At 46.3% G+C, this 20,277-nt stretch overlaps 1 protein-coding gene across 2 annotated transcripts in view; it reads right to left on the minus strand.

The window, feature by feature from the left end:
• Positions 1–20,277, minus strand: part of ascc3 (activating signal cointegrator 1 complex subunit 3) — a 654,593-nt gene that overhangs the window by 514,876 nt on the left and 119,440 nt on the right. The window lies entirely within an intron of this gene.

Raw genomic sequence — 20,277 nt, forward strand, 5'->3', positions numbered from 1 at the left:
ACCACAGCAATGTGACAGGCATGTATGTCACCGGAGCTTAGATCAGGTCACATTCTGCAGCCTGAACCACATCCAGTTTCAGAATGCTGAGTGGGTTTTGCGAAACTGAATGAAAATAGAAGCTTTTTCATGAAAAGAGTTGGTAATTGAAAATCACTTTCATTTTCTAAAATGCAGCGAAAAATCTATAAAATTATTAGTGATGCAATCATTCTAAAAATGCTAAATGACATTACATACAGGTATGGAATAGATGTCAGCTTTGGCTTGGTGGTAGCGCCTCAGAGTCGGAAGGTTGTGGAATCAAGCCCATCTCCAGTACTTGAGCACATAAGTTCAGCTGACACGCCAGTGGACCACTGCATGGTTGGAGGTGCTACTTCCAGATGAGATGTTAAACCGAGGTCCCTTCTGTCCGCTCAGATGGACATACGTGCAATCTCCACCACAAGGGCAACATGTGCGCAAATTGGCTACTGCGTTTCCCTACGTTACAACAGTGACTACGCTTCGAAAAGTAATCACAGGAAACTTTGTTATATCCGGCACCAACGGGATCGAGCTGTTGCCGATCTATCAAAACTGCCGGGCATACAAAGTTAATGTTGAAGCATACGGAGGTTTTCATCTCCATATCTGACAACAAACACTGTTGCTTAGCAACAGCTTGTAAACAGTCGGCCCGTACCTTGGAAGCGTCTCATTAGCTTAGCAACAGCTTCAGAGAGACTTTCCAGAGCCCGACTGTTGAAAACAAAGCCACGAGAAGAAAAAAAACCGAACAAAACGGCTCCTGATTTCTGCCAGTAGATTGAGGTTTCCAGACATACAACCTCCGGATAAACCAAAGTTTCCTGTAATTGGCTGTGAAGAGCTTTGGGATATCTTGCTTTATGACGCCTTTCGTGACCGCAACAGCCTGCAAGCAAACATTTCATAATCTTTTAAAGTTAAAAAAAAAAATTATTTATAAAGTTATAGGGTTCCAGTTATTAAAGCAGAATACAGTAGTTGGAAGTATTCCCCTTTAAACACCAAGGCCTAGAAATTCACTTGGGCACTGGCAGCTTGCTCGCGCCCAAAAGTTAGCGCTGGGCGGGGAGGCATTAGCGCACGCCGTATATTCGTCTTCTGCGCCCCAATTCGGAAGCGGGCGCTATACCAGGGTGTGCCCGCCTCTGGTTGGGGCGCTGCAACTGAATATCGGCGCGCTAGTTGCCGCAGCGCCACCCGATGCGGTGCAGCAGGCTGCGGTACTGCAGGCCTCCTCCTTCTCTTAAGGGGGAGGTGCCTGCAATGGCCGGAGCCCCGATCGCGAGTGCCGGCAAAAGAGCCCGGCACAACGGAGAAGTGCCGGGCTCCACGGAAACCAGCCGGCAATGCCGCCGGGGGGGGGTGGGGGGGTGGAGGCGGCCGGGGAAGGAGCTGCGGGCAGGCGGCCGCCGAAAAAGCGGCCGGCCGCACCTTCCGCTTTAAAGCGCCCCACTATGGCAGCAGGACGGCCCCGTTTTCTGGTCGCTGTTTGCGCCCACTTCGGAGGAGGCGGCCGCAAATAAATATGGGGGTCGGCGCGGTTTCGGGGCGTTACAGGCCACCGCGCACACCGATGGCGTCATTGGTCCCGGCGCAGCGCTAACGGCTACCGCCGCCAATACCGCTGCACTCAATTTCCACGCTACCACCCTGCCGGCGCAAAAGACATCTTTAGGCGCTAAGTGGGCGCAAGGCCCACTGAATTTCTAGGCCTAAGGGGGAAAAATGCGTTTGCTTTGCGCCTCCCGTTAGCGCCCCGCGGGGCACAAAGTACCTAGTGCACGGGCGCGGCACCGCCAACGCCTCCTGCGAAATTCAGCAGGAGTTTATCAGTGGCAGCAGCTGGTAGCGCCCCTCGGTGCTGCGCCCTGGCCGCAAACTTTGTTCAGGCCCCCTGACCTACCACCGGACGCTATGTCCGACCAGGTCAGAATGCCGTGTTTGCTACCGGGGCGGCGATAATTAAAGGGCAGGTGCTGGGCAGCCAATTTTTTGGGCTGCCTGCCAGCACATAAAAACATAGAAGATAGGAGCAGGAGTAGGCCATTCGGCCCCTCGAACCTGCTCCGCCATTCAATGCGATCATGGCTGATCATCCAAACTCAGTACCCTGTCTCTGCTTTCTCCCCATACCCCTTGATCCCTTTAGCCTTAAGAAATATATCTAACTCATTTTTGAATATATTTAATGAATTGGCCTCAACTGCCTTTTGTGGTAGAGAATTCCACAGGTTCACCACTCTCTGGGTGAAGAAATTCCTCCTCATCTCTGTCCTAAATGGCCTACCCCTTATCTTCAGACTGTGACCCCTGGTTCTGGACTCCCCCGCCATCGGGAACATCCTTCCTGCATCTAGTCTGTCTAGTCCTGTTAGAATTTTATAAGTTTCAATGAGATCTGCTCTTATTCTTCTAAACTCTAGCGAATATAAGCCCAATCGACCCAATCTCTCCTCAAACGTCATTCCTGCCATCCCAGGTATCAGTCTGGTGAATCTTCGCTGCACTCCCTCCATGGCAAGAACATCCTTCCTCAGATAAGGCGACCAAAACTGCACAATACTCCAGATGTGGTCTCACCAAGGCCCTGTACAACTGCAGCAAGGCATCCTTGCTCCTGTACTCGAAATCTCTTGCTATGAAGGCCAACATACCATTTGCCTTCTTAACCGCCTGCTGCATCTGCATGCTTACCTTCAGCGATTGGTGCACAAGGACACCCAGGTCTCGTTGCACTTCCCCTTCTCCCAATCTAGTGCCGTTCAGATAATAATCTGCCTTCCTGTTTTTGCCACCAGTGGATAACCTCGCATTTATCCACATTATACTGCATCTGCCCAATCACCCAACCTGTCCAAATCATACTGGAGTTCCTCGGCATCCTCCTCACAGCACACACGCCCACCACCCAGCTTTGTGTCATCTGCAAACTTGATATTACATCCAGTTCCCTCATCTAGATCATTAATATATATTGTGAATAGCTGGGGTCCTAGCACCGGTCCCTGCGGTACCCCACGAGTCACTGCCTGCCACTCCGAAAAAGAGCCGTTTATTCCAACTCTTTGCTTCCTGTCTGCCAACCAGTTCTCCATCCAAGTCAGTACCTTACCCCCAATCCCATGTGCTTTAACTTTACACGCTAATCTCTTATGCGGGACCTTATCAAAAGCCTTCTAAAATCCAAATACACCACATCCACTGGTTCTCCCTTATCTATTCTACCAGTTACATCCTCAAAAAATTCCAGTAGATTAGTCAAGCACGATTTACCTTTTGTAAATCCATGCTGACTTTGTCCGATCCTGTCACTGTTTTCCAAGTGCTCTGCTATTACATCTTTTATAATGGACTCTAGCATTTTGCTACTACCGATGTCAGGCTTACCGGTCTATAATTCCCTGTTTTCTCTCTACCACCTTTTTTGAATAATGGGGTTACATTACCCTCCAATCCATGGGAACTGTTCCAGAGTCGAAAGAATTTTGGAAGATGACCAGCAATGCATCTACTATTTCTAGGGCCACATGCTTAAGTACCCTAGGATGTAGATTATCAGGCCCTGGGGATTGATCGGCCTTCAATCCCGTCAATTTCCCTAACACCATTTCCCTATAAATACTGAATTCATTCAGTTCCTCCCTCTCATTAGATCCTATGTTCCCCGACATCTCAGAGGTTATTTGTGTCCTCCTTTGTGAAGACAGAACCAAAGTATTGGTCTGCCATTTCTTTATTCCCCATTATAAATTCCCCTGATTATGACTGCAAGGGAACCTACGCTTGACTTCACCAATCTTTTTCTCTTCACATATCTATAGAAGCTTTTACAAATCAGTTTTTATGTTCCCCGCAAGCTTACTCTCCTACTCTATTTTTCCCCTTTTAATTAATCCCTTTGTTCTCCTTTGCTGAATCCTAAACTGCTCCCAATCCTCAGGTTTTCTGCTTTTTCTGGCCAATTTATATATCCTCTCCTTGGATCTTATGCCATCCCTAATTTCCCTTGTTAGCCACGGTTGAGTCACCTTTTTTGTTTTATTTTTATGCCAAACAGGGATGAACAAATTCTGTAGTTCATCCATGCGATTTTTAAATGTTTGCCATTGTTGCCTATCCACCATCAACCTTTTAAGTAACATTCCCCAATCCATCCTAGCCAACTCGCGCCTCATACCATCGTAGTTTCCTTTATTTAAATTCAGGACCAAAGTCTCTGAATCAACTACTTCATTCTCCATCTTAATGAAGAATTTGATCATATTATGATCGCTCTGCCCCAAGGGGCCTCGCACAAGATTGCTAATTAATCCTCTCTCATTACATAATACCCAGTCTAAGATGGCCTGATCTCTAGTTGGTTCCTCGATATATTGGTCCAGGAAACCATCCCGTAAACACTCCAGGAATTCCTCCTCCACAGTATTGTTACTAATTTGGTTAGCCCAATCTATATGTAGATTAAAGTCACCCATGATAACTGATGTGCCCTTATTGCACGCGCCTCTAATTTCCCGTTTAATGCCATCCCCAACCTCAGCATTACTGTTTGGGGATGTGTGTACAACTCCCACTAACGTTTTCTGCCCCATGGTATTTCTCAGCTCTACCCATACAGATTCCACATCATCAGAGCTAATATCCTTCCTTACTATTGTGTTAATCTCCTCTTTAACCAGCAATGCTACCCCACCTCCTTTTCCTTTTTGCCTGTCTTTCCTGAATATTGAATACCCCTGGATGTTGAATTCCCAGCCTTGGTCACCCTGGAGCCATGTCTCCGTAATCCCAATTATGTCATATCCGCTTACATCTATTTGTGCAGCTAATTCATCTACTTTATTATGAATGCTCCGCGCATTAAGACACAAAGCCTTCAGGCTTGTTTTTTTTTAACACTCTTAGACCTTTTAGAATTATTATTTACTGTGGCCATGTTTGATTTACACCCTTGATTTCTCTGACTGCCACTTTTGCTTTTCTCCTTCCTGTCTTTTGCTTCTATCCTTGCTTCCCTTTTCTCTGTCTGCCTGCAGTTTCCCAACTCCCTGCCATTTTAGTTTAAACCCTCCCCAACAGCACTAGCAAACACTCCCCCTAGGACATCGGTCTCGGTCCTGCCCAGGTGCAAACCGTCCACTTTGTACTGGTCCCACCTCCCCCAGAACCGGTTCCAATGTCCCAGGAATTTGAATCCCTCCCCCTTGCACCATTCCTCTAGCCACGTGTATTCATCTGAAATATCCTTCTATTTCTACTCTGACTAGCACGCGGCACTGGTAGCAATCCTGAGATTACTACCTTTGAGGTCCTATTTTTTAATTAACCGCCTAACTTTTAGGACCTCATCCCGGTTTTTACCTATATCGTTGGTACCTATATGCACCACGACAACTGGCTGTTCACCCTCCCCCTCCAGAATGTCCTGCAGCCGCTCCGAGACATCCTTGATCCTTGCACCAGGGAGGCATACCATCCTGGAGTATCGTTGGCGGCTGCAGAAACACCTGCCCCCTCTCGCCTCCTCCTGCGGGGTGCCGGCCGCAATCGGGCAGCCCGACACTCCTCGAGTGCCAGGCTCTTTTGCCGGCTCCCCGCTCATAAGAAATAGGAGCAGGAGTAGGCCAATCGGCCCCTCGAGCCTGCTCCACCATTCAATAAGATCATGGCTGATCTGATCCTAACCTCAAATCTACTATCACTCTACATCCCTCCCGAACCCATGTGATCTCCTGGGAGAGGCGAAAAACCAGATAAAAAACCCAATGGCCAATTTGGGAGAAAAAAATCTGGGAAATTCCTCTCCGACCCATCTAGGCGATCGAAACTCATCCAGGAGATCACTGTCCCTACATTTTCTACAGTACTTACCTTCTGTAAAAGGTGATTTCCACCCCAGCCAGGAACAGGAATAGAACCATCTCCTGAAATCTAACACATAATTAGAACACAAGAAGTAGGAGCAGAACCAGGCTACACGGCCCCTGGGCCCGCTCCTTTACCCACAGGGCCATGACAGTTCCGAACATAGACTCATGTCCAATTTCCTGCCCGCTCCCCGTAACCCTTAATTCCCTTTACTTCTAAGAAACTGTCTATTTCTGTTTTAAATTTATTTAATGATGTAGCTTCCACAGCTTTCTGGGGCAGCAAATTCCACAGACCTACTACCCTCTGAGTGAAGAAGTTTCTCCTCATCTCAGTTTTGAAAGAGCAGCCCCTTATTCTAAGATTATGCCCCCTAGTTCTAGTTTCACCCATCATTGGGAACATCCTTACCACATCCACCCGATCAAGCCCCTTCACAATCTTATATGTTTCAATAAGATCGCCTCTCATTCTTCTGAACTCCAATGAGTAGAGTCCCAATCTACTCAACCTCTCCTCATATGTCCACCCCCTCATCCCCGGGATTAACCGACTCTTTGTACTGACTCGAGAGCAAGTATGTCTTTTCTTAAGTATGGACACCAAAACTGTATGCAGTATTCTAGGTGCGGTCTCACCAATACCTTGTACAACTGCAACAATACCTCCCTGTTTTTATATTCTATCCCCCTAGAAATAAAAGCCAACATTCCATTGGCCTTCTTGGTCACTTGCTGCACCTGCATACTAACTTTGAGTTTCGTGCACCAGGACCCCCAGATCCCTTTGTACTACAGGACTTTCCAGTTTCTTGCCATTAAGATAATAACTTGCTCTATGATTTTTCCTGCCAAAGTGCATAACCTCACACTTTCCAGTATTGTATTCCACCTACCAAATCTCTGCCCACTTACTTAGCCTGTCTATGTCTATGTCCCTTTGCAGGTTTTTAATGTCCTCCTCACTCACTACTTTCCTGGTGGGCCAGCAGGGCCCCACTGCGCGGTGCGCTAGTCCCCTCCCCTTTAATTTGGGGAGGGAGGCCTGCAGTACTGTGGCGCTACGTGCCAGCGCGGAGGGCGCTGCTGCACAAAGCGATGAGATGTTCAATGTGAGCACTCCAAGAGGGAGGGGGAGCGCTTCCAGTAGTGCCCCGCCTCCTGCTTGGGGCACTACCATTCAATTTCGGGTGCAGGGGTGCTAACTTTTTCGGGGCGCTAAAAGTAGCGTCCCGGCGAAGTTAGCGCCCCAAAGGGGACGTGACCTAATTGTTCCCCCTAAGTTCAAACTTTTTAGTCCTGGCACTCTATCATCTTCCAGGATTTGAGTCCCTGCCAATACATAATGATCCTGAACTTCTACAGGGTGCGGGCAGGGGGATCTCCCGATCTCCTACCGTAACTTCAACAGGATGAAACACCCAGAGAAATTGCGTAAAAGGCCTTTTACGGTTTTTCTAAGGTTTCTGCTGGTCTCCAACCAAACTTACGGCAAGGCCAATGTTTTGATGGTATTAAAGTATCAGGACAGGCCTTCAGAAATAAGAAAGATGTCTGTTCCACACAAGATAATGGAATCCAATTGAATGGAGACAGGTGACATGGGTCATTTGAGCAAATTACTAAGTGGCTTTTTGCTATGAAAATTTAGAATTTCCTTTCAAGTGGGAATAGTTAAAAAACCTACAAATGTTCACAGACTACTTCAGTTTAAAATATCTTGCTCAATTCCCTAACTTGTTCAAAACTCTTATCTGCAATTCCATCATTTCACAATTCATTTCAAAAATGCTCTCTGTATCATCTCTCCTTCTCCACCCTTCACAAACTGCAGTTTATCCAGAACTCTGGAACTCATGTCCCTCCTCATGCATACCGCACACATCAATCTTTGCCTTGCTGCACTGTCCCATGCTCCAGTGAATCACTTTCACGGTATCTTGTCCTTCTTTTCAACTCCCTTCAAGAACTTGTTCCACCTTATCTCAGCAATCTTCTTCAGCCATATGCCCCAAACTGCATACTTCTACCCCAGATTACTGCTTGTCCCGATCCCTTTTTGCTCTACCAATGGAGACCCATATTCGGTCACTACACCACTGCTCTTTGCTTGACTTTAAAATGTGTTTTGATGGCGAGATGTTGTCTAATCTAAAAATAGTACATTATTTAAAGAGTTCAATAGAATACAAGATATTTATGAATGAGAAAGACTATTCAGCTCATCTTAGTTCTGTAGGAAAAACAGAAAGGCAGAGTATTATTTAAATGGTGATAGATTGGGAAATGTTGATGTGCAAAGGGACCTGGGTGTCCATGTACACCAGTCACTGAAAGCAAATATACAGGTGCAGCAAGCAGTTAGGAAGGCAAATGGTACTTTGGCCTTCATTGCAAGAATATTTGAGTACATGAGCAAGGATGTCTTACTATAGTTATACAGGGACTTGGTGAGACCACACCTGGCGTACTGTCATAGAGTTATACAGCACAGAAAGAGGCCCTTCGGCTCATCGTGTCTGCACTGCCAAACAAGCCCTATCTATTCTAATCCCATTTTCCAGCACCTGGCCCATAGTCTTGTATGCTATGGCGTTTCAACTGCTCATCTAAATGCTTCTTGAATGTTGAGGGTTCCTGCCTCTACCACCCTTTCAGGCAGTGAGTTCCAGATTCCAACCACCCTCTGGGTGAAAATGTTTTTCCTCAAATCCCCTCTAAACCTCCTGCCCCTTATCTTGAAACTATGCCCCTTGGTTATTGACCCCTCTACGAAGGGGAAAAGTTCCTTTCTATCTACCCTATCTATTCCCCTCATAATTTTGTACAACTTAATCGGGTCCCCCCCTCAGCCTTCTCTGCTCGAAGGAAAATAACCCTAGCCTGTCCAGTCTCTCTTCATAGCTGAAATGCTCCAGCCCAGGTAACATCCTGGTGAATCTCCTCTGCACCCTCTCCAATGCAATCACGTCCTTCCTATAGTGTGGCGACCAGAACTGCACACAGTATTCCAGCTGTGGCCTAACTAGCGTTTTGTACAGCTCCATCATAAGCTCCCTGCTCTTATATTCTATGCCTCGGCTAATGAAGGCAAGTATCCTATATGCTTTTTTAACCACCTTATCTACCTGCTGCTTTCAGGGATCGATGTACATGCACACCAAGGTCCCTCCGATCCTCTGTCCTTCCTAGGGTCCTACCATTCATTGTGTATTCCCTTGCATTGTTAGTCCTCCCAAAATGCATCACCTCACATTTTTCAGGGTTAAATTCCATTTGCCACTGTTCTGCCCATCTGACCAACCTGTCTATGTCGTCCTATAGCCTGAGGCTTCCCTCCTCGCTATTTACCACTCCACCAATTTTCGTGTCATCTGCGAACTTACTGATCATACCTCCTACATTCATATCTAAATCATTAATGTACACTAGAAACAGCAAGGGACCCAGCACCGACCCCTGTGGTACACCACTGGACACAGGCTTCCAGTCACAAAAACAACCTTCGACCATCACCCTCTGCCTCCTGCCACTAAGCCAATTTTGGATCCAATGTGCCAAATTGCCCTGGATCTCATGGGCTCTTACCTTCTTGACCAGTCTCCCATGCGGGACTTTGTCAAAAGCCTTACTGAAGTTCATGTAGACTACATCAACTGCACTACCCTCATCCACACACCTAGTCACCCCCTCAAAAAATTCAATCAAATTGGTTAGACATGATCTCCCCCTGACAAAGCTATGCTGACTATCCTTGATTAATCCTTGCCTCTCCAAGTGGAGACTAATTCTGTCCCTCAGAAATTTTTCCAATAATTTCCCTACCACTGATGTTAGGCACACTGGCCTGTAATTCCCTGGTTTATCCCTACTACCCTTCTTGAACAATGGTACTATGTTAGCTGTCCTCCAGTCCTCTGGCACCTCCCCTGTGGCCAGCGAGGTTCTGAAAATTTGTGTCAGAGCACCTGCAATCTCCTCCCTTGCCTGGGATACATCTCGTCTGGGCCAGGGGATTTATCCACTTTTAAGCCCGCTAAAACCGCTAGTACCTCCTCCCTCTCGATGCTAATTTATTCAAGTATATCACAATCCCCCTGCCTGATTTCTATGCCTACATCATCCTTCTCCATAGTGAACACAGATGCAAAATATTCATTTAAAACCTCACCTACATCTTCCGGCTCTACACACAGATTGCCACTTTGGTCCCTAATGGGCCCTACTCTTTCCCTGGTAATCCTCTTGCCCTTAATATACTTATAAAACACCTTGGGGTTTTCCTTTATTATGCCCGCCAGTGTTTTTTCATGCCTCCTCTTCGCTCTCTTTTTAAAAAAAAAGTATCCACCTGCACTTTCTATACTCCTCTAGGGCTTCCACTGTTTTTAGTCCTTTGTATCTGCCAAAAGCCTCCCTTTTTTTCCTAATCCATTCTTGTATATGACTTGTTGGTCCCACCTTTGACCTTTACGGGAACACGTTGGCGCTATACTCTCTCTATTTCTTTTCTGAATGACTCCCACTGCTCTGATGTGGATTTTTCTACAGGTAGCCGATCCCAGTCCACTTTGGTCAGATCCTCCACTGTGTGCAGTTTTGGTCTCCTTACATAAGAAAGGATATACTTGCCATAGAGGGAGTGCAGCGAAGGTTCACCAGACTGATTCCTGGGATGGCAGAACTGTCGTATGAGGAGCAATTGGGTCGACTAGGCCTGTATTCACTAGAGTTTAGAAGAATGAGAGGGGATCTCACTGAAATGTATAACATTCTAACAGGGCTAGACAGACTGGATGCAGGGAGGATGTTTCCCCTGGCTGGGGGCTCTAGAACGAGAGGGTCACAGTCTCAGGAAACGGGGTAGGACATTTAAGACTGAGATGAGGAGAAATTTCTTCACTCAGAGTGGCGAACCTGTGGAATTCTCTACCACAGAAGGCTGTGGCAGCCAAGTCACTGAATATATTTAAGAAGGAGATAGATAGATTTCTAGACACAAAAGGCGTCAAGGGGTATGGGGAGAGAGCAGAAATATGGTATTGAGATAGAGGATCAGCCATGATCATACTGAAGGGCCGAATGGCCTACTTCTGCTCCTATGTTTCTATCCATCTAGAAAGATCCTACATTCACCCCATGCAGCATCTAATTTGTTGTTAAATGAATCCAGATTTACACCTTGGCTCTTACTCGTATCCAAAATTCCATTCTGCAAATTGATCACACTTGCTGAAGAACTTACTGAATTCTAGATTTGCTTTTTACTGATTTTAACGTATGCCCCCTTGTACTGCTCTAGCAATTTAATTTTTTAAGATTTACTTTACCCATATTGCTAACTATTTTATGCACCTCTGCAAGAGTACCGCTCAGATACTTTCTTTCAAGTTGAAAAGGCCAAGCTTCTCCCATTTTTCCCCCATCCTATTCAAAACTCTGTTTTTCAGTCAGACCTTCAAAGGGCTGAATTGTGAAGGTAAAGTACCTCGTTAGACACGCAATATATAGAGGAGTATGTGATGGTATTGTTGGACCACCACTGTTATTGTTAATTGTTTTTTTTTAAAGAGCATCAAAAAAGTGTGTGCTGTGTGCAGACATACCTACTGCAGCAACAAGATGGCAGCACAGCAGCAGTGTTCTCAATGCAGGAAATTAACCTGCTGAAAACTCCCTCCTAAAGTGATAACATCCCTTTGATTCTTTATTTTCTCGGATACAAAAAAGAGCAAAATTGCTGTAGAATATCACAAAAAACAAGGAAAAATAGGCTGCAGCACACAAAACACATCCTTATTGATATGGCAATCCGTAAAAATAGAAAATCATGGGCTGTTGGATTTCATGCAATATTGTACTGTACTGTGGTGTGCAAAAGATTAAACGGAGAAATAGATTCCTTTTACTCCACTGTGTTGCTCATTGTACCATTCCAATGTATGCACTTGAACAAATCAAACCGGGGTAATCATATGATTCAGTGTTTAATAGTGAACCTAACTTGGTATCAGACTTCCATGTAGAAGAACACCTGGGCAACAGTGACCACAATGTTACACCATTTCAATTACCTGATAGAACCAAAGATAGACATCTACAATTAATTCCAGATTTCAGAAGGGCTAACTTTGCTAAAATGGCAGAAGATTTTTCAACAGGTCAATTCTAGTGGCTGGGAAGCGGAAACTGATGGGAATACAAATGGCAAGTTTTTAAAGAGCAAAATAAAACACATGGAAACCATGCATGTCCCCAAATTCAAAAGGAATGTGGTAAGAAGAAGCGAAGATGGTTGGTTGGTCATGGACAAAGACAAACAAGATTTAAACAAAATTGTCTGGCATATGAAAGTAATTATAATTCAAATTAATTTTGCATTAACCTTACTTGAGTAATGCTATAATCACATTCACATCCTTCCCGTCACATGCATGTACCTTCTTCTTAATTATGTTTTGTTTTGTATACATAATAACCCTTGGCTTGAGAGCTTGTAACAATGAAATAATTTGTAGTTCAGCCAGAGGAACCAGGCAGACATACAGTAAAGATGATTCCCTAAACTAACCCTTTTCTTTACTCTGAAGAAAATGCATTTCTTGAAGAGACAGGATATATAATATATTAACTTAACTTGCAACCCCTCCAGCTATTCATAAGAAATCATTCACATGATTCTATGATGTGTTTTAAGAAGAAATTCTCATTAAATCCAAGCAGAACTAAATTATGAGAAATTTATTCCAAGTTATGTACTTTTATTAAATTTAATTTTTATATAGCCAATAAATAAACCTAGCTTGTCACCAATAAAGAAGCACTTGCATAGCTAAGTGGAACGTCAAGAAATAAACTCGAATGATGCACACAGCTACATATCCAAAAGCCCGTATTTTGTGTTTCAAGGAAGATATAAACACACACGTGTTTGCGCTGCATATCTACTACTAGTTAGTTTATGATTAGATTAGATTTTTCACTCTATATTTTTAATTAACACTGACCAATCAATGTATCATGTTTAGACCACAGCGCTATTTGTATAGGTTAAGGTCATAGATTTAGGGAGCAGGGTTCTTTCAAATACTAATAAGAACTTCCAAAAAGTTCTTTACTTTTTTTTTTTAAATAGTGTGTTGGCTTCAGTGCCATTGTCGAAAACTTAATAATGAAAGTAAAAGTACTTGAAATGTTTTAGCAATGTATCAAATTTGCTGTTATTCTGCATTTTCTTATTGCTAATATTAGTAATGCACAGGGATAGAATTATGGTTCCTCTCTCCATCAACGGATCTTGATCACTGCATTGGGACAGAATTGATAGTTGCACTTCACAGCCTCTTTTATTTATAGAATCATAGAATCTTACAGCGCAGAAGGGGGACATTTGGCCCATCATGCCGGTGTCGGCTCAATTAGTCCCACACTCCAGCTTCCTCCCCCATAATGCTGCAAATTAGTCCTCTTCAAATACATGTCCAATTGCCTTGTGAAAGTTCAGATGGAATCTGATTCCACCACTCTTTCAACTAGTGCGTTCCAGATCTTAACAACCATCTATATGAAAAAAGTCTAATTTCTCCTTGATGCGCCATCAATCACTCAAAAGACTGAGGTTAAGCGAGTAACTAACAGGCTTTTATTAACAAGAGAATGAAGGTGTGCCTCGAGTGGTCGACCAGTCCAGAATACAGAGGGACTGTGGAGCAGTCACCTTTATACCTGGATTCGTGGGAGGAGTCAGTCGAGGCATGTACAGACATGTACACAGTGGAATACAAACAGTGGTTTACCACATTCACCCCTTGTTTAAAAATGAGTCCGGCGGGGTGAAGTGTATTAAAAGTTTGTGTATTGGAGTCTCTCCGGAGGTCTTGTCTGCCGCTGTGATCGACGTGGCGACGGCAGGGGTAGTGAAGCTTCCGGCGTCGAGTCCCGCGTAGGCTGGGGCACTGGTGTGTAGTCCTCATGGGTGTCGAGCGGGTCGCGGGGCCCAGGCGTGCCGTCTGCTGGGGTTGGATATTGGATCGTGGGGGGGGGGGGGGGGGGTGGGGTGGTAGTGTGTTACTGGGGCCCCCGAGGGTGCGAGATCTCGTATGGAGACTGTGTCCTCCCGCCCGTCCGGGTACGCAATGTAAGCGTACTGGGGGTTGGTGAGGAGGAGGTCGACCCTCTCGACCAGGGGGTCCGTTTTATGGGTCCTCACGTGTCTTCTCAGTAGGACCGGCCCTGGGGACGTCAGCCATGGCGGTAGCGATGTCCCCGATGTGGACTTCCTTGGGAAGACAAACATTTTCTCATGAGGGGTGGCGTTAGTGGCAGTGCAGAGCAGTGACCAAATAGAGTGGAGCGCATCGGGGAGCACATCCTGCCAGCGGGAGGTCGGAAGGCCCCTAGACTTTAAGGCTAGCAGGGCGGCCTTCCAAACTGTCGCATTCTCTCTTTCCATCTGTCCGTTCCCCCGGGGGTTGTAACTGGTGGTCCTGCTTGTGGCAATACCCCTAGCGAGCAGGTACTGGCGGAGTTCGTCGCTCATAAACGATGAGCCCCGGTCGCTATGGATATAGCTGGGGAAACCGAACAGGGTGAAGAGGTCGTTCAGACATTTAATGACCGTGGCACTGGTCATGTCCGGGCAGGGGATGGCGAACGGGAAACAGGAGTACTCATGAATAATGTTGAGGAAGTACACATTACGGTCGGAGGAGGGGAGAGGCCCTTTAAAATCAACGCTCAGGCGCTCGAAGGGGCGAGTGGCTTTTATCAGGTGAGCCCTGTCTGGTCTATAAAAGTGCGGTTTGCACTCAGCGCAGACTTGGCAGTTCCTGGTCATGGTCCTGACCTCCTCAATGGAGTAAGGCAGGTTGCGGGCCTTGATGAAGTGGAAGAACCTGGTGACCCCCGGGTGGCAGAGGTCATTGTGGAGGGCCCGCAGTCTATCGATCTGCGCGCTGGCGCAGGTGCCACGCGATAGAGCACCCGGGGGTTCATTGAGCTTCCCGGGCCGGTACAAGATCTCGTAATTGTAGGTGGAAAGTTCGATTCTCCACCTCAATATCTTGTCGTTTTTGATTTTGCCCCTCTGCTTGTTGTACGTCAGGTTCAGGAGTTGGGCGGTGCAGAGGAATTTTTCGAGGTTTGCGTCATGGTCCTGCAAGTCATGGCCGCAGATGGTCACATTGTCCAGATATGGGAAAGTGGCCTGCAACGCATTTTGATCGACCATCCGGTCCATCTCCCTTTGGAAGACGGAGACCCCGTTGGTGACGCCAAAGGGAACCCTAAGGAAGTGATAGAGGCGGCCGTTTGCCTCAAAGGCAGTATACTGGCGGTCCTCAGGGCGGATAGGGAGCTGGTGGTACGCTGATTTCAGGTCAATGGTCGAGAAGACGCGGTACTGCGCGATCTGGTTGACCATGTCAGCTATGCGGGGGAGTGGGTAAGCATCCAGCAGGGTGTAGCGATTTATTGTCTGGCTGTAGTCGATGACCAGGTGCTGCTTCTCGCCGGTCTTAACGACCACAACCTGGGCTCGCCAGGGGCTGGTGCTGCCTTCAATAATCCCCTCCTTCAGGAGCCGCTCCACTTCGGTTTTAATGAAAACCCTGTCCCCGGCACTGTATCGCCTGCTCTTTGTGGCGATGGGCTTACAGTCGGGGGTGAGGTTAGCAAACAGTGGGGGGGGGGGGGGGGGGGTGACTCAGTGTGGAGAGGTTGCACCTGGTGCGCGGTGGGCAATTTGGAAGCTGCTGGCTGCGGACTGAGAGTGGGGGGAGGGGTCCACCGTATGCCATCGTAACACTTTTAAGGTGGCACTGAAAATCTAACCCCAGTAGAACGGCAGCGCAGAGGTGGGGCAGGACCAGAAGTTTAAAATTATCGTACACAGTCCCATCTACTAAGAGTGTCACCATGCAGTAGCCGCCAATGTCCGCCGACTGGGACTCGGAGGCCATAGAAATCCGCTGGTGCGCAGGCAGGACTGGGAGAGAGCAACGCCGCACCGTGTCGGGGTGGATGAAGCTCTCCGTGCTCCCAGAGTCAAAAAGGCAGATTGTTTCGTGACCATTTACCTTAATGTCCATTGTGGGCCGGGCCAGTTGGTGCGGTCTCGCTTGGTCCAGCGTAACGGAGGCCAGCGTAGGGGTCGGTGTGTCGTTGCGGGTATCCGATGAGGCGGTGTTGGGGGCCAAGATGGCGGCGTCCATGATCCCCATGTGGCTGGAGGCGTCCAAAATGGCTGCTGTTCCGGTGGTTCGCACATGGCTGGGGAGGCCCAAGATGGCGGCCCGCACGGGGCGCTGCTGGGTTTCGGGGTGGCTTTGGCCCTGCAGGCGCTGGCGTAGTGTCCCTTCTTCCCGCAGCCCGAGCAGATCGCATTTTTCGCCGGGCAGCGCGCTCTGGGGTGTTTGGCCTGGCCACAGAAGTAGCATTTCTGGCCTTGGGACACTGCTGCGGTAGTTGGGCCATTGCTGGGATGTGGCTGGGGTGGCACGGCGCTATGAGACGGTCCTACCGTGTCCCAGGCTGTCGTTCCCCGCGGCGTCCACGGTGCAGAGGAGTAGGCATCCATGCCCCGGTAGGCTGCGTCCAATGATAGTGCGAGTTCAGAGGCCTTGTTGAGGTCGAGGTCACTCTGCTCCAACAGTCGCTGTCGGGTGTAATTGGACCTGTGGCCCGCTACAAAAGCGTCCCGGATAAGTTCCTCTGTGTACACGGCGGCCTTTACATCCTTACAACCACAGGCCCGGCCAAGCACAGACAGTGCCTGAAGGTATTCCTCGGTCGATTCCCCAGGTTGTTGTTTACGACTCCCCAGGAGGTGCCTGGCGTACACCTCGTTCACTGGGCGCGTGTACTGGTCCTTGAGGAGCTTGATAGCAGCCGTGTACGAGGTCGCGTCCTGGATGACCGAGTACGCTCGGTGGTTCACTTTGGAGGTCAGGACATCCAGTTTGTCCTCATCCGATTTGACCGTTGCAGCGGAGGCGGTCAGGAATTTTTCAAAGCACCTAAGCCAGTGAGTAAACTTGGTGGGTGCGTCCGCCTCTCGATGGTCTAAGTCTAGGCATGCTGGTGTGAGGATCTTCTCCATTATAAAAAATCTTGTTAATAAAATTAATGCGCTATCACTCAAAAGACTGAGGTTAAGCAAGTAACAAGAGAATGAAGGTGTGCCTCGAGTGGTCGACCAGTCCAGAATACAGAGGGACTGTGGAGCAGTCACCTTTATACCTGGACTCGTGGGAGGAGTCAGCCGAGGCATGTACAGACATGTACACAGTGGAATATAAACAGTGGTTCACCACACTCCTCCAGTTCTTTTGCCAATTATTTTTAATCTATGACCTCTGGTTACCGCCCCACTTGCCAGAGGAAACAGTTTCTCCCTACTTGCTCTATCAAAACCCTTCATAATTTTTAATACCTCTATTAGGTCTCCCTTAACCTTCTCTGCTCCAAAGAGAACATTCCCAGTTTCTCCAATCTCTCCACATAACTGAAGTCCCTCATCCCTGATATCATTCTGGTAAACCTCCTCTGTACCCTCTCCAAGGCCTTGACATCCTTCCTAAAGTGTGATGCCCAGAATTGTACACAATACTCCAGCTGTGACCTAACCAGAGATTTGTAAAGGGTTATCATGATTTCTTTGTTTTTGTATTCAATGTCCCTATTTACAAAGCCAAGTATCCCACACATTTCCTTAACCACCTTATCAACATGCCCTGTCACCTTCAAAGATTTGTGAATATGCACCCCCATGTTACTCTGCTCTTGCACCCACTCAAAAACATTCCCTTTATTATATTCACATATCTGTATCCATCCAAATGCACATAGAAAATTTTCCTTATGTTCAATTGCTAAGATAACCCCATTTAATTAAATGTCAATTAAAAACAAATCATATATTTCTATTCTCCTCGTGTAGTTTCATCAAAAGCATTAAACAGATAAGTGCATTGTTGCTTCCTGATGAAACATTGTTAATGATCTCCCTTAAGCATTAAAAGCATAATTCTTTTCAACTTATTTTCATTGTGTCCATGCAATTCTACAAGTAAATGAATGTTCAGGCAGTGAAATTGTAGTATTTTAATGTAATCAATGCATTAGTGTTCTACTTATTGCTTTAAACCTGTCTTAGAGACTGATTAAATACGTTTTAAATCTTTCATTTACATTTTGTGTACAATATCCATTAATGCAACTAACTAGGAAATTACATTTCAGAAACTAATCAATTGCATTCATTAGGCTTGACAGAGTACATCATTTAGTTCTGAATAATGCACAGTCCCTTTTATGATACTTATTCACAGTACTAATTTATCAACAAGGGCCATTCAGAATTGAAATCTCCCAGATATCAATTGTTCTAACCCTCACAACATATTTCCTTAACTCATAGTTGTATGCATCACCCCGATCCACATGCTTGTACAGATATGTACTGTATCGCGCAAGATATTATTTCTTGTAATACTAATAATTCTAGCACATTATGCAATATCAGCTACTGGTGAGAGAAGCCATGGGCTGAATTTTAATGGGGAAGGGCGGGCTTGGGGGGGGGGGGGGGGTGAGTGGGCTCCGAAGCAGTTTCCCGCAGGCCCTGCCAAATTTAACGACAGGGCCTGGTTTGCATGGGAAACCTGTTTCCCACCCGCAGCCAGCCAGATTGAGGGGCGGGTAGGCCTGCGTCACTAGGCCGCAGAGAGGAGGGAAGGAGGGATAGCATGGGGGGCAGCCGGAGGAGTGGGGGGTCGGAGACGGATCGGGGGCCAGGACCAGCATAGGGCGGGGGGTCGAGTGAGGATCGAGGGCCGGGGGCAGGGGGGGTGGCAACGATTGGGGGCCGTATCGGAGTATTGGGGGGTGGGGGCGGGGGGAATTAACAGCAATAAAATGTAGGGTAACAGCAAATTACCAGTGTAATTTAAAAATACTAGGCTTTGTACTAAAACAGTTACAAGTGTGTCATGTCAGAGAGTTGCCTTGTTGCAGTCGTTGGTCTGATGCAAGGACTTTCAGCTCACTGCTTGGTGTAATATTTTCAATTTGCATCAAAGATTGCTAGCATCTAAACGTCACAGGATCTTGTTAAACATTCCCACAGACAATAGAGGCAACTTTTAAATTTGAAATTCACACCAAATAGTGGTTTTCTTTTAATTGAAACAAATAACCAACCAGGCAAGGCTACACTTCTGATGGTTAACTGGCAAGTCCTGCTGAAAGTGTACAAGTGATGATGATCATCAAAGCTCACTTTACGGTAGCATAGTGGTTATGTTACTTGACTAGTAATCCAGAGGCCTGGACTAATGATTCGGAGACATGAGTTCAAATCCCACCACGGGTAATTTAAATTCAAATCAAATAATTAATAAATTAAAGTGTCAGTAATGGTGACCATGAAACTGCCGGACTGGTTCACTAATGTCCTTTAGGGAAGGAAATAAGCCATCCATACCCGGTCTGACCTGTATGTGACTCCAGACCCTCAGCAATGTGGTTGACTCTTAACTGCCCTCTGAAATGGGGCAAGCCACTCCCTTGTATTCAAGAACCACCTTCTCAAAGGCAATTAGGGATGGACAATAACACCCAGATTCTGTGAATGAATAAAAGAAAAGGCTACTTGGGTGACTGCATGTGGAACTATACTCCAGAGAGTATAGTTACCACCTTTACAAGTGGAATAAATCAGAGAAAAGGAGGTATTCAAAACAACATGAACTTGACTTACTTTCTTTACTTTCTTGTCACTAGATAGTAATGGGAAACCTTACTCAAAGCATCTCTCCAACTCCATGTGTATGGCGACTTTTTGAATATTTATCTGCAGCATATATCTGCTGAGTTTATTTCCTCCCCTTCCACTTTGACACATTAAAACCATATAATGCTTTGAAAATATAACATTTTACATTGTCATTAAGGAGATGGGTTATGTAAAATTGCTTTACAGAGGGTTGTTGGAATATGGAATGTTTTGCAAGTGGTTGAGACAGAGACCATGGTATGACTTAAGGGACAATTGGATAGATATTTAAAACAGAGGAAGATGCAAGGCATTGGGGAAGAGAGTGGGACAATAGGATTATTTTCAGATTGTTCCAGCAAAGGGCTGGCACATATATGATGATCCAAATGGCCTTTTTCTGTACTGTAAACTTCTGTGCTTCTATTATGTTTCAATACAACATGGGTTATTTCTAGGAAGTACATTTCCAGTGAAGCTTGTTCCTTTTTCTTTTCATTTGTATACTGTATATGTGCATGTATTCTGAAGTACAGTGTAGGCATATCTAGAACATCTGTGTAATAATATCTATACAAAAGCATGCATAGTTTGGCACATTTA

This window comes from Somniosus microcephalus, chromosome 9, assembly GCF_052327205.1.
Source record: "Somniosus microcephalus isolate GS21.2 chromosome 9, FLI_Smic_1.0, whole genome shotgun sequence".
Lineage (NCBI taxonomy): Eukaryota > Metazoa > Chordata > Chondrichthyes > Squaliformes > Somniosidae > Somniosus > Somniosus microcephalus.